General features: G+C 34.0%; 1 protein-coding gene across 3 annotated transcripts in view; it reads left to right on the top strand.

Moving 5' to 3' along the window:
- The first annotated feature begins 3,918 nt into the window (after nt 1-3,918).
- LOC148949543 (uncharacterized) overlaps nt 3,919-13,549 on the top strand; it is a 107,839-nt gene continuing 98,208 nt past the window's right edge. For all 3 annotated transcript variants that reach the window (XM_089093572.1, XM_089093576.1, XM_089093577.1), the window contains exon 1: nt 3,919-4,013. The gene's annotated coding sequence lies outside the window, so the exon portion shown is untranslated. The remainder of the gene's footprint in view (nt 4,014-13,549) is intronic.

Raw genomic sequence — 13,549 nt, forward strand, 5'->3', positions numbered from 1 at the left:
GCCTTGTCCGAGACCCTGTATAGGAAACTTTCAGTCCCTTGGCTTGAACAGCAAGGGAAATATGTTGGCTTGAAAATCAAGAAAATTGCATTCAAATACGATCATTGGAATAACATACCACTGCATACATTGGACTTAGGTAGCTACTTGATTACTTGAGGATCGTCTCTTACTATTTCAAAGAAGAAAAAGCCGTAGGCTTTTTCCTGTTTGAAATGATATAGCATAAAAAGAAACCCAAGTTGTGACTGACGTCATCCTGGTTGTTATAGTAAAGTTATAATAAAGAACGACCTCTTGCCTATACTAAATTGTATTAGAGGAAGGACCAAAATCTATCTCATAGTAACCGATGCAAGGGAGAATCCCGATACAAGGGAGAAAGAATCAAACAGTTCGTGGTAACGAAATGTATAGTAAGAGCGACTCGTCTCAATAGTAGCCAAAACTCTAAAAAACGGTATTTTGGTACCAATAGATACATAAAAAATCTAATTTTTATGCTGATTCTAACCAATAATAATAATTTTTTAATTCAAACTAGAAAAATACCACAAAATTTTTAAAATAGTTATGTTTTTGTCTCCTGGAACCAAAGTTTTTTCAAACAGTAAAGACCGAATTCTATCTCATAGTAAGTGATGCAACAAGGTTTGTGGTATATATGGCGTAATACGAGGTTACATTTTTTTATAGTAAAGAACAAACTTCCAGCCCATAGTAACTAAAATAAGTTTATAATTTCATGTGAAAGATTGATCAATGATGTCATAATCGTAGGTTGTAGCCAATTCGTCTCTTACCATTCCAATTACTATACAGTTCGTTACCCCGAACTGCTTGACCAATTAAGAAAAAGCCATAGGCGTTTTCCTTTTTGTAATTCAGTAAGGATTTCATTAAAGGGACGATAATTGTAATCCCCAATGACGGAAATGACGACAGCAGCAATGAAAATGATGATGACGGTGATGACGTCAGGCTCCAGAAAAGTCTAGGGGTCATACTGATCAGTGTTCTTTCATCATCTTTTTTCGAAAATCAAGTTGCAGTGGCAGCAGAAACCTAGTAAAGAGCGAACCACAGCCCATAGCAACCAAAAGATAAAAATCGCGTTTAAAAAAAAGCTACCTAGTGAAAATAATTTCCTTCTGACACTGATCTAGGAAGGATGACTATTATTTTGGTTCGTCATAAAAGTAAAAGTTTATTGTGAAAAGAAATTTAAGGTATTATCGGGAAAAAGCCTGAAACCCCTCAAAAATCGCGTCAGATGCACCATTGAAATCAGCATGGTTGAAAACCTTATACAGGAAATTATAGGGAAATTACAGTCCCCCTTCTTGAACAACAAAGAAAATCTTGTTTTGCATCGGTAGCACTGATCTTCCTTCCTTGTTCTTTTTTCTATCAGAGCTAGAGGGTGGCCAGAGCACCATAGAGTGATGTGTAATCCGGGTTGCAGCGATAGCTAGCAACCTAGTAAGAGACGATCACGTCTAATGTTAAGAAATATAATAACCCATAGGTCCTAAAAATAAAGTCAGATCAAAACAAAAAGTACACCATTAGAACCGCCTTGTCCGAAAACCCTATATAGGAAACTTTCTGTCCCTTAGCTTGAACAGCAAGGGAGATATATCTGCTTGGAAATCAAGAAAAGTGGTAGCGACTACAGCATTCAGCCTAAACGGTATTTTTTTTTCTTTTTTTCTTCCACAGATAGCTTGGCTCTGGAACATCGTAGAGAGTTGTTCAATGGCTCTTTTTAAAGGAAATTAATTGGATTAAAAAAATTTTTTAATTAAAACAAATTTATTTTTAAAATAGAATCAATTTTTGTAAGAAAAACTGCAAATCCGAATTGGGCCTCACTCAGCGAACTGTTTTTTTATGATTTGATAAGTTAATAATGAAAGATGTTAAATAATTTTGAAAACAATGGAAGAATCAAAATCGATTTCCATCTCAATTTCATTTTTGGGGCCACCTTTATGAAGTGGTATCACTTTCAAAACTTTTAGCTGATCAGGGAAAATACCCTTTTCAAGCGACAGGTTTATAATAAAAACAGAAACGGTAGAAAACAATGCATTATTGCCTTAAACGCTCAAAGAGAATAGCCGTCCACTCCCGCAGAATTTGATTTCATAGATTTTATTATTTTAAGTAGTTCTGCACTTGTACACGGATCAAAGGCTAATTCAAAACTCTCACCTCTATTATCACATATATCACATATATTGGGTTCTTGAACCTGTTGACATCTATTTCCTACACCATTTTGCACTTTACAACTAATATTAGAGAAAAAACAATCAAACTTACTTACAATTCCAGACTTATCATCTAGGGCGAACCCTTCAAGTTGTGCTTCATCCTCTTCAATTTTAACATTCCCACCGGTCACTTCTTCTATCAGTTTCCATGTTTCTTTCAAATTTCTTGAACTATTTGAAAACTGAAGAAAAAATAGAGAAATCTCAATAGAGAAATAAACAAACTATATTAGGGCCGGTAGACAAAAGATAAAAACCAAAACGACGCAGATATTTCGCCTGTATAAAACGAGGAAAATATTATAAAAGACAGTTCGATATAGTCCTTGTTGCAGCGGAAGCTAGCAATCTAGTAAGAGACGATCACGTCCAATATTAAGAAATATAAAAACCTATAGTTACTAAAAAAAAAAGTCAGATCAAAACAGAAAGTACACCATTAGAATTTAGCTAAACCTGAATCAAAACGCTAGATTATTTTTTTTAATTTTGTATTGGTTTGACCTATTTCATATTTCAGGTTTCCTATCCAAAGTTTAACAACGATCAATAAAATAAACAAAATATGGCCTTGGTTGTAAGAGTTCAAGAACATACTTTTAATTTATGAGTTCTTAGAAATACTTTAAACTTACTATCATTGATCTGAATTAAAGTTTTCATCCGCATTTAAAAACAAAAATTTTGGTTTATCAAAAAAATATTTTACACACATCAAAGTTACCGTGTGCCAAAAGACAATATGATGGCAAAAGTTTTTTTGTCTAACTGTTTCTTTGAGTGAAAATAGCAGCTCTTTTTTTAAACAAGCAAAGGAACATCCAAAAATACTGAGAATGAAAAAAAAAAGATAAAGGAAAACAAATTGAATCGATCGATAGTATCATGACACTATGAGGTCATTTTATGAAGGAAGAAACGTTTATGGGAGAGGATACTTTGTAATCCTATGAATTCCAAATATTTTACCCCTTCGCGGCATACTCAGTAACTTAAAAGATAAATAGTGGCAATCCTGAATACCAAGATTAAGATTAAAAACGATAGTGTTGTAATAAAATACGCTAGAAACTAGAGCACAGGCATGGATTGACCGAGGGAATAACCAGCTATGGCTCATGACGTGAGATACATTTTAAAAGTGAATAATCTTAATAGATGAATAAAATCAAAAAAAGATATCAAACTTCGCTGTACGAAATTAATTGGACTGCTGCAAGTGAGACAATAAGCTCATTAAGAAAATCTTGTGAAATTTCAAACTCCTTCCCCCCGCCTCTTAACTATATCATACGTCGCAGCCTACTCCGTTTGTTTTCTCTTATTCCCGTTTTCTGGTTAGAAATCAATATCGATCCACTTTTATAGTTACTTACGATACCGGCATCAACAAATAACTTCATTACTACAAAAAAACAAGGCTAAATATAGACAGACGGGTATCATGCCTCTATACCGTTGGTACCAGCAGTCCTGCGGCAGTTCGCCACCGATAAATCGGTGCTGGGTTGAGGTCTTATGGCGAGCGAGTGTGAAACCATTAGGTTTTGGGGAGGTTCTGAAAACTTCTGTCCGGCAAACAAGATTTTGAGCATTTTCCTTTTACCTGATTTGGTGACTGACGAAGAAGTGAAAGATAAAATAAGGCAAAGTGTTTTTGAACCTGGGAGGGTTGTTATGGACAATTTCCATTAAATTTGTCTTCAAGTTTACTCATAGTTATTTCTGCATATAGTGAGTAGTCTAATCGTTCCATTATTTAGCGTTTGAAGAGATCCTTGGATAAAAGTCAGTTTTCTGGATAAATGACTGGAACTCTGGCAGTACAGCCTATCCAAATCTTGACATTTACTTTTCTACTTCAACTATAGGCTATTGAAATTTTAGATGTCGTTTCAAAGATAGAATCTAGATTCCATTGTCACTTTATATCAGACATTGAAGCTCTAAATCAATGAACAAATGAAATGAGGTATAACTTGCATTAAACCTAGGGTAAAATTCTACTTTGGTTACTTTTGGCGGTAAAATTCTACTTTAGTTACTTTTGGCTATCTTGGAAAGGGGTTGGGTTAGGAAAATGAAACTTTCAGGGATGAATCTACATGCTAAGGTATGTCCTGGGAAGGTACTTTGAAGTACCTACCTCCACTCCTTCCCCCTCTATATAATTGTAAATTACTGCACATTACTAATTGTTTTAGCTCACATTTCATCCTATATTCCAAGATAGCCAAAAGGGTAAAATTCTACTTTGGTTACTTTTGGCTATCTTGGAAAGGGGTAGGGTTAGGTAAATGAAACTTTCAGGGATGGATCTACATGCTAAGGTATGTCCCAGGAAGGTACTTTGAAGTACCTACCTCCACTCCTTCCCCCCTCTATATAATGGTAAATTACTGCACATTACTAGTTGTTTTAGCTCACATTTCATCCTATATTACTTATCATAATTATAAATCACTGCTTACCTTACACAACTTCAGCTTTTAACCTTGTTCATTAAAATATATTCTAAAATCCTAGTTTCATTTAACAATCCATTTAACTTATTTACTATATAACTGACATTGCTTATTGAACCCGTTTGTGATGTCACAACTTTGCTTATCATAACCCCCTTCAACAGTAGCATGCAGGCACCATGGGGTAGAAGGCAACTCTGTGTTGATAAGCCATTTAAACTTTATTAATTAGGGAAAGGATTTAACAAGAGATAGACCAGTAAAAAAATCCAAATTGTTTTTAGAGGACAAATTATGTTATGAGAAGATGTTTTTATTTTTATAGGTCCGTGCACTCATGAAGGGAAGAGGTTTTTAAAATCCCCCTTCCCCCCAAACTCAAAATTTTCTAAAATTTGGTAAAGTTCTACCAAATCATATTATTGAGTTAGGACTAAAGTGAATACACCATTTGATGCCTTTTTTTATGCTGATTACAAATATAATAATCATTTCTATCAGAAATGAATTTCAGCCCCCCCTTATATATGCCAATTCAGGGTTAGGTGATGTTGGGTTAGGTATATCTAGGGGGGCTGAAATTCACTTCTGATAGAAATTATTATTATATTCGTAATAAGCATAAAAAAAAGGCATCAAATGGTGTATTCACTTTATTCATAACTCAATAATATGATTTGGTAGAACTTTACCCAAAATTCTACTTTAGAAGCTTTTTAAATATTTCTAAAGCACTAATTGAGAGAGGGCTACAAACATCAGAATTGACTTTAAAAGACAAGTTATGTCATGGGAAGATGTTTTTGAAATCCCCCCTCCCCAAAACTCAAAAATTTCAAAAATTCTACTTAAGAAGCTTTTTAAATATTTCTAAAGCACTAATAGATAGAGCACTACAAAGATCAGAATTGACTTCAGAGGACAAATTATGTTATGGGAAGATGTTTTTGAAATCCCCCTTCCCCCCAAACTCAAAATTATACTTTAGAAGCTTTTTTAAATATTTCTAAAGTACTAAGACATAGAATGCTACAAACATCAGAATCAACTTTAGAGGACAAATTATGTTATGGGAAGATGTTCTTGAAATCCACCTTCCCCCCAAACTCAAAATTTTCCAAAATTCTAGTGATTTATAATTATGATAGTAATATAGGATGAAATGTGAGCTAAAACAACTAGTAATGTGCAGTAATTTACAATTATATAGAGGGGGGAAGGAGTGGAGGTAGGTACTTCAAAGTACCTTCACAGGACATACCTTAGCATGTAGATCCATCCCTGAAAGTTTCATTTTCCTAACCCAACCCCTTTCCAAGATAGCCAAAAGTAACTAAAGTAGAATTTTACCAAACCTAGGCCTATTATTAGAAGAAATAGCCTATGTACCATAATTGAGATCAAATTGTCAGTATAAATTGCAGTTCAGGTTGCTTTAAAAAACTCAGACAGGATAAAACTGGAGAGTTGGGGCTGAAAGAAACATAGCCTAGCCTATTGGTAAAATTCAAGTAGGCTAGGTTAGCATAACCTAACAGGCTACCATTAAATTCTTGGTAATTTTTGGCAGTTCATATTATTGACTTAAAAATAAAGTGAACAAACCACTCAATGTCTTTTTTATGCTCTTTACAAATATAATAATTGCTTCTATTAGAAATTCAAATTTACCCACTCCACTCCCCTAATGTGCAAATATAATAGAAGCAATTATTATGCTTGTAAAGAGCATAAAAAAGGCATCAAGTGGTATGTTCACTTTATTTGTAAGTCAATAATGGGAACTGCCAAAAATTTACCAAACTCTTGGTATAAGTTGAGAATTTGGTAAGGTTTATTTTAACAGACTATTCAGGTGGCTAAGAAATAAATTTACCTCTATAGTCAGAATTGCATCCTGAATCCAAATTTAACATCCATTTACATCAGAAATTAACTTTACCACCACCCCTATAGGCTATATGCTAATACAGGGTATATGTTTGCACATTACAGGGGGGGGGGGGGGTAAAGTTCAGAATTACCTCTATAATCAGAATTGCATTTTGAATCCAAATTTAATGTTCATTTGCATAAGAAATGAACTTTACCCCCACCTCCCTTAGGTGCAAATATATGCCATGAATGGTATATATAGGGGTGGGGGCAAAGTTCATTTCCTACACAAATGATTGTCAAATTTGGATTCAGGATGCAATTCTGACTTTAGAGGTAAGTTTATTTCTTAGCTGCCTGAATAGTCTTTTAATATAAACCTTATCCCTAGAATTAGGGCTGTTGAGAAATAAACATGTTTACAAAACAATTTGTTATTTCATAGTCTAATATATGGAGTAGGCAAATTCAATTTGAAGCTAACCTATTTTTTCTCACCTTATCCAAATATATTTTCCATGGGTTTATTGATTCTTGATTTTGTCACTGCTGATTCAATTTATGGGAAAATTGGTTTTAACAAGATTTACACTAACATATGCATATAAGCTGGATCTAAAATATCTGTAGCCTGGTGTGAACAAGAGCTAGGCCTTTGTGACACAACTGTTATAACTTAGATTAATTACCTCTGTAAAGTGTGCTGCTTTTCTTTGCAACAGAAAAGCTGTAGGAAAATTGGAGGAATTGGCCATATAGTGGAAACAGATGAAACCTTGGTCTCAACTGGTGGCAAATTTTTAGTGGAAGTCCCTTAACCAAAAAGCAGAAACCTTACTCCAACAAATTTGGCTAGACATTAAGCCTGGATCAATAATCATTTTCAATTTTTGGAGGGACTACATTAGAGCTGAGCTGGAGCAAGCAAGTTTCACAAACTTGACTGTTAACCACACTAACAATTTATTTAACCCAGAAACCAGTTTATCTACTCAACAAGTAGAGAAAATATGAGGTTCTACAAAGCAGAGGAACAATCAGGACCAAGGTACAGCCTGCCATCATTTGAAATCATATCTAGCAGAGCACATGTGACAGGAGGTAATAGTCCCCAAAGCTGCACCAAAAACAAGCAGCACTGTACCAAAAATCTTTCAGCACACCACCACTAAAAAGGCTTCAGAGCGCTGACACCACCACTGATACAGTTGATGGTGGCATGCCACTGGGAGACCATTGAGAAGCAAATATAATGCAAAATCTAATATTTAACAGTACATGCAAAAATTTTGGATCCTTTCAAAATATTTTTGTATCTACTCATCAACTATGGACTTTACTTTATTATTCACTTGTTTCTGTCTTCTTTACTGCAATGTAATATTTTCTAATTAAAATGAGGTTTGACTAGCCATGATATTCCTCAAATACCTTATTTATAAATGCTTTACCATATCCAAAAAAGGTAGCTATTCTACAAAACCCTTAGAACAAGGTTTTTACATATGCACATGCTTTTTTTTACATATATACATGGAAGCATGTACAAAGGGGAAGAACTAAACTTATATGCCTTTGTCTTAAATAACCTTCTCAAAAATTCAAGTTTAGGATAAAAAAGAATTCTTATAAAAATTTTGTGATATAGATTAGGTTCTTGATGCTGATGCTCAGTTGCCAATTTTTCAGATTGCTGATCATCTGCCTCCTATTTTACCAAAATATAAGCAATACAGGTCCTTAAAACAAAACTTGCCCACAAGATGGAATGCAACTTATAGTTTGATGCAAAGTATTATTCAATACGAAGACCCTCTGGCAAGTGTTTTGTGTAAAATTGGGAAACCTGACCTTGTTCTAGATGATGAGGAATATGAACTGATGCATGACCTTTGCTCTGTACTGTCAAATTTTTCTACTACAGTTGAGGCCATTGAGGGAGAATTCTTTCCCACTCTAAATATTGCTCAGCTCTGTTGGGGCCTCTTCAAAGGTCACCTTGAGGAGCAACCTCATGATAGTAGCTTTATTTTGCTTCTGAAAGAAAAAATGAGAAATAAGTTTGACTTTCACTTCCCATCTCATGGTGTGAAAACATTCAAGATAGAAGAAATTGATGACCATCTCAACCTTCTTGATGGTTCACTGACAAGAAGGGAATTCTTGTTCAAAATGGTTAAAACTCTAGTGCTAGAGACTGACACAAGGTACTTTATCACATCTAATGTGAACAAAATTTGTCCAATCAATGCTCCAGGCTTCTCCAGTTCAATTTGTGTTAGGCATTTTAGTGCAGTAGAAATTCTTTTGTAGAAAGAGGTGATGGCCCTCGAAAAGCTTGAAAAGGAGGCTGTAATCTCTGGTGCTCTCAGTGGATCAACTACCCCAATCAGTTGTGTTAATATGGCTAATGGATTTTCTCAGGAGAGTAGAAACTCTAAATCTCCTCATGATCATACATAAAAGAAGGAAGCTGCTTGATCAGATAAATGTGTGAGAGTGATGATGCAGAACAGGATAAAAATGATGATGTGATTTGGCGTCAAGTCGATTTATATCTGGCCTTGGCAGCCCATGCCAGGAGATGATCCTGTCCTAGTTGATGCAATCAATCAAACCATTTCCTTCTGAAAAATATATTCTATTCAGATATCATGCATTGCAGCTTTGTTAAGAAAAGTTATATTGTTGGCAGCAACAAGTGCTGCAGCAGAATGGGTTTTAAGTCATGCAGGACCAATTGCCGCTGCTGTGCATTCTATGTTGGCTACACACCATGTAAACATGCTTATTTTTATACATGATAACTGCAAGCTTGGTAAAGCTTTAAAGGAAAGCTCTTGAGTTTATTTCTAGCTAAGTGTTTTGAATTTTTAATTCTGGCTCCTTAAACTGCTGGAGAATTGACAAAATGGGAAATTAAAAACTTAATTTAAATTAAATTCTGAAATTTAAGGCCAGAATTAAAAATTTAAGAACATATTAATAATATATTCAATAATATAATTATAAAGGATGCTTTTCTTTATAAGATGATGCCTCTTTTCATATAAAAGCTTTTCTTTACAAAATATTGCTTCTTTTTCTCCTAAAACCTGGGAACGAACTGTTCTTAAAAAACGACATGCTAACTTTCTGAAAATTCGCTATGTAAAAAAAAAAAAAAAATAATCAAATATTAAATGCTATACACTAAAGTATAACTTTGATTGTTTGATATGCTTACCCGCCATGTTCAAGTATGTCCACGACCACAGTACCTTAATTGCTGAGATAGGAAGGATAATAAATAAGCTCTTTCATTCTCAAAGAAGTTGGTTAAAATATTTAATTTAAAACTTTTATTTTATCACTTGAGAGGATTCAATATTGAAGCAATGAGAAATAATAGCTTCTGTAGCATAGAGAGTGAGGGGTTAAGGGTAGTCAAAGAAGTGGAATGCAGTTTGCAAGACCAGGAAATTCAAACATAAAGTAAGATATACACGTCAGATTTCATTGATGTTTCATAAATTAGCCATGGATTTATGGTGCAAGTAAATTTATTTAATTCAAGTTTTAGAGCTTAATCTTTATTAAATTTTAAATTACCTATTTTGTCAGATTCATTCAAATTATCCAGCAGTTTAAGGTCTTTCTGTTGATTATTTGGATTGAAAGAATGTTTTTGAGAAGTTAAGATTGATGTCTTGTCCTTATTTTGCCCAAGGTTTGGTCATGGTAATGAAGCTGAAAAGAAATTGCTGACTGAATTATGATAAAAATTTATACCAATTAAGTTTTCAAAACTTTTTAAAAGTAGCCAAAAAAACTCTAAAAATAGAACAAACACCAATCAATTGACAGTGCACCGCCACCAATTTTTATTTTGGCGCGGCTTTTTGGGTCTTGGAGGGAGCAATGACAGAAGACAGAGCTTTCTTCAACCGAATTCAACAGAATCAGTGCGTTCTGGGTGACCTGTTTTCCATAATTCTCTGCTGTATTTTCCTTAATTTTGTTACAAAAGTATTATATTCTCATTGTAGTTTTGTATATTTTATTAGGATTCACCTAACTTCACTTCTTGGTGTGGTCACTATAACACATAAGTACCCAAAATAACATTTTACTATTAAGACTGAGGAAAATAATAATTATAAGTCCTTAATCAGTTACAAATGGCAATTTTTTCTCTCTAGTCAGTTTTTTTTTAGAAACAGGTTTTTAAGATTTTGGTTACTGTGGGCTGATTGGAGCCCTTTGAGGGCTAAAAGGGTAATTTCCCAATGAAGCACTTATTGAACTATTGAATAACATAAACACACATAGTTAGGTTTTCCCTGGGCACCACCAATCCTAAGGATGGCTAGGGGTAAAGTATAGTGAAGCTGTAGTCAATATTTGTTAAGTACAATTATTCTAAATATTATGAAGAAAGAATTATTTCTTTAACATGTTTCCTTTTCAACAACCCAATGATAGACTTTTACCAATTCTTTTTTTTTTCTCTTTTTCAATAGGATTGTGGTTACCTTGATAATGCAGTCCCCCTTCCCCTGATGGCCCCACCTGTAGCCTTAGGATGTAGGCTATACAAAACTAAATGAAACCACTGAAACAAAAAAAAGTCACCCTATTATATGCAACATGGTTCTATTATTTGCATTATTGTATTTTCTTTCATTGGTATGCACTTTTTAAAATCATCTCTACTAATACTTGTGTCCATAAATTGATTTTTATCACTCTGGTAGAACTGCATTTCATTAAGTTGAAAATGCAGGAACCAATTTTAACAAAGAACCCATGATGTTTCACAAGATTCAAATAATGGTTAAAATGTATTATTAGCATAGCATAGGAGACCACCAGGAGAGAGAGGGAGGGGGTGCATTATCAGGGTGACAATTATCATATCGAAAAGAAAACATGAAAAAAGCAAAAAAATGGTGCTATGTTTATTTACTAACATATTTCCTTCAGAAGAGCCGTAACTTTCCAGTGTTACCTCAGATAGCCTAGGCCCAGACTAGGAAAGATGAAACATAATATTAGATTACCTGTTCAATGTTCTTTTCAAATATGATAATCATTGCTATTGCAATTACATCCCAGTCTCTTCTTCCTTTAGTGAGGCCAGATAAAAAAAAAAAAAAAAAAAAAATGGCTATGGCCTATATAAAAATTTTCTGGTTTTGCTGATTTGCAATTATTTTTGTGTGTGCTTATTTCTTGTCAACAGTTGGTTCACAATGTCATTATTATAGTATAGTAACAAAACAGTTGTGCTGTTCTGTTTCCTAATTAAATAAAAAAGTCAAGTTTGTTTTTAACTGAAAGTAAGGAGCAGCATTAAAACTTAAAACAAACAGAAATTATTCCGTATATGAAAGGGGCTGTCCCCTCCTCAACACCTTGCTCTTTATGCTAAAGTTTTTTTTATTGTGTTAAAAAATAAAGTTGTGAGACAGAGTCAAACTTTAGCATAAAAGAGCGAGGTGTTGAGGAAGGGACAGCCCCTTTCATATATGTAATAATTTCTGTTCGTTTTAAGTTTTAATGTCGCTCCTTATTTTCAGTTAAAAAAAAAACTTGTTTTTTAAATTTAATTTCTGAACGTTTTTGAATTAATGCAGCTTTGATTTTGGCTCACCGTACATGAATAATTAAAACGAAATTTGCATATTAAATTTACTTTTTTTTTGGCTAAATGGCTTTTTCGAAGTTTGGTTCTGACGTAACTTACGAATTAACTTACGTAACAGACTTCTATATTCGTATGTTTTTATTACGTTTATTAGGGAGTTCGTCCCCCTAGTCAATGCCTCACCCTTCATGCTGAAGTTCGAATTTTGTTTAAATCATAGATCCTTCAATCACAAAGGCCGGTTAATTAGAATAGATAGCTCTTTTGAAAGTACTAAAAAAAACTTTAGCGTAAAGAGCAAGGTATTGACATGGGGGGCGAGCCCCCTCATATACGTAATAATTTCTGTTCGTTTTAAGTTTCAATGTTGCTCCTTACTTTCAGTTGAAAAAAAACTTGTTTTTTATTTAATTTCCGATCGTTTTTTAAATAATGCTGGGAAATCCGGCACCTCCTTCATAGAAAAGTCCTTTCCCCCAAGGAACCATTCTCCATGGAAATATCCTCCCTCATAACCCCCTACTCTGACCTCCCCCCACCAGAAAAAGATCCCCCCCCTGAAAACGTCTGTATACTTCCCAATAACCTATACTATATGTAAACTATGGGCAAAGTTCATAACTTGAAGCCGTTCCCCCGGGAACTGTGGGAGATTATGTCAGCCTCAAAGACATTTATTAGATTTTCAACTATGCTGAACAAAATGGCTATCTCAAAATTTTGATTGGGTGACTTCAGGAAAAAAATGAGTGTAGGAGGGGGTCAAGCTGCCCTCCAATATTTTTGGTCAATTAAAAAAAGCACTAGAACCGTTAATTTCCGTTCAAATGACCCCTTTCCCGATATTCTAGGACTAGTGGATCTATACAATCAACCCTAAAAAAAACATAATAAAACAAAACACATCTGTGATTTCTCTTCTGGCAAAAATACAAAATTCCACATTTTGCAGATAAGAGCTTGAAACTTCTATAGTAGAGTTCTTTGATATGCTGAATCTGATGGTGTGATTTTCATTAAAGTTCTATGACTTTTAGGGGTTGTTTTCCCCTTTTTTCGAAAATAAGGCAACTTTTCTCAGGCATGTAACTTTTGATGGGTAAGACTAAACTTGATGAAACTTATATATTTGAAATCAGCATAATAATCTGATTCTTTTGATGTATCTATTGGTATCAATAGATACAATTTTGTTTTTTTAGAGTTTTGGTTACTATTGAGCTGGGTCACTCCTTGCTTACAGTTCGTTACCACGAACTGTTTGATTTACACTCTTTTCAAGTATAATATTTGGTATAACA

The sequence above is a fragment of the Artemia sp. Qi Xiang Cuo genome, chromosome 8, assembly GCF_049724085.1.
Source record: "Artemia sp. Qi Xiang Cuo chromosome 8, ASM4972408v1, whole genome shotgun sequence".
Lineage (NCBI taxonomy): Eukaryota > Metazoa > Arthropoda > Branchiopoda > Anostraca > Artemiidae > Artemia > Artemia sp. Qi Xiang Cuo.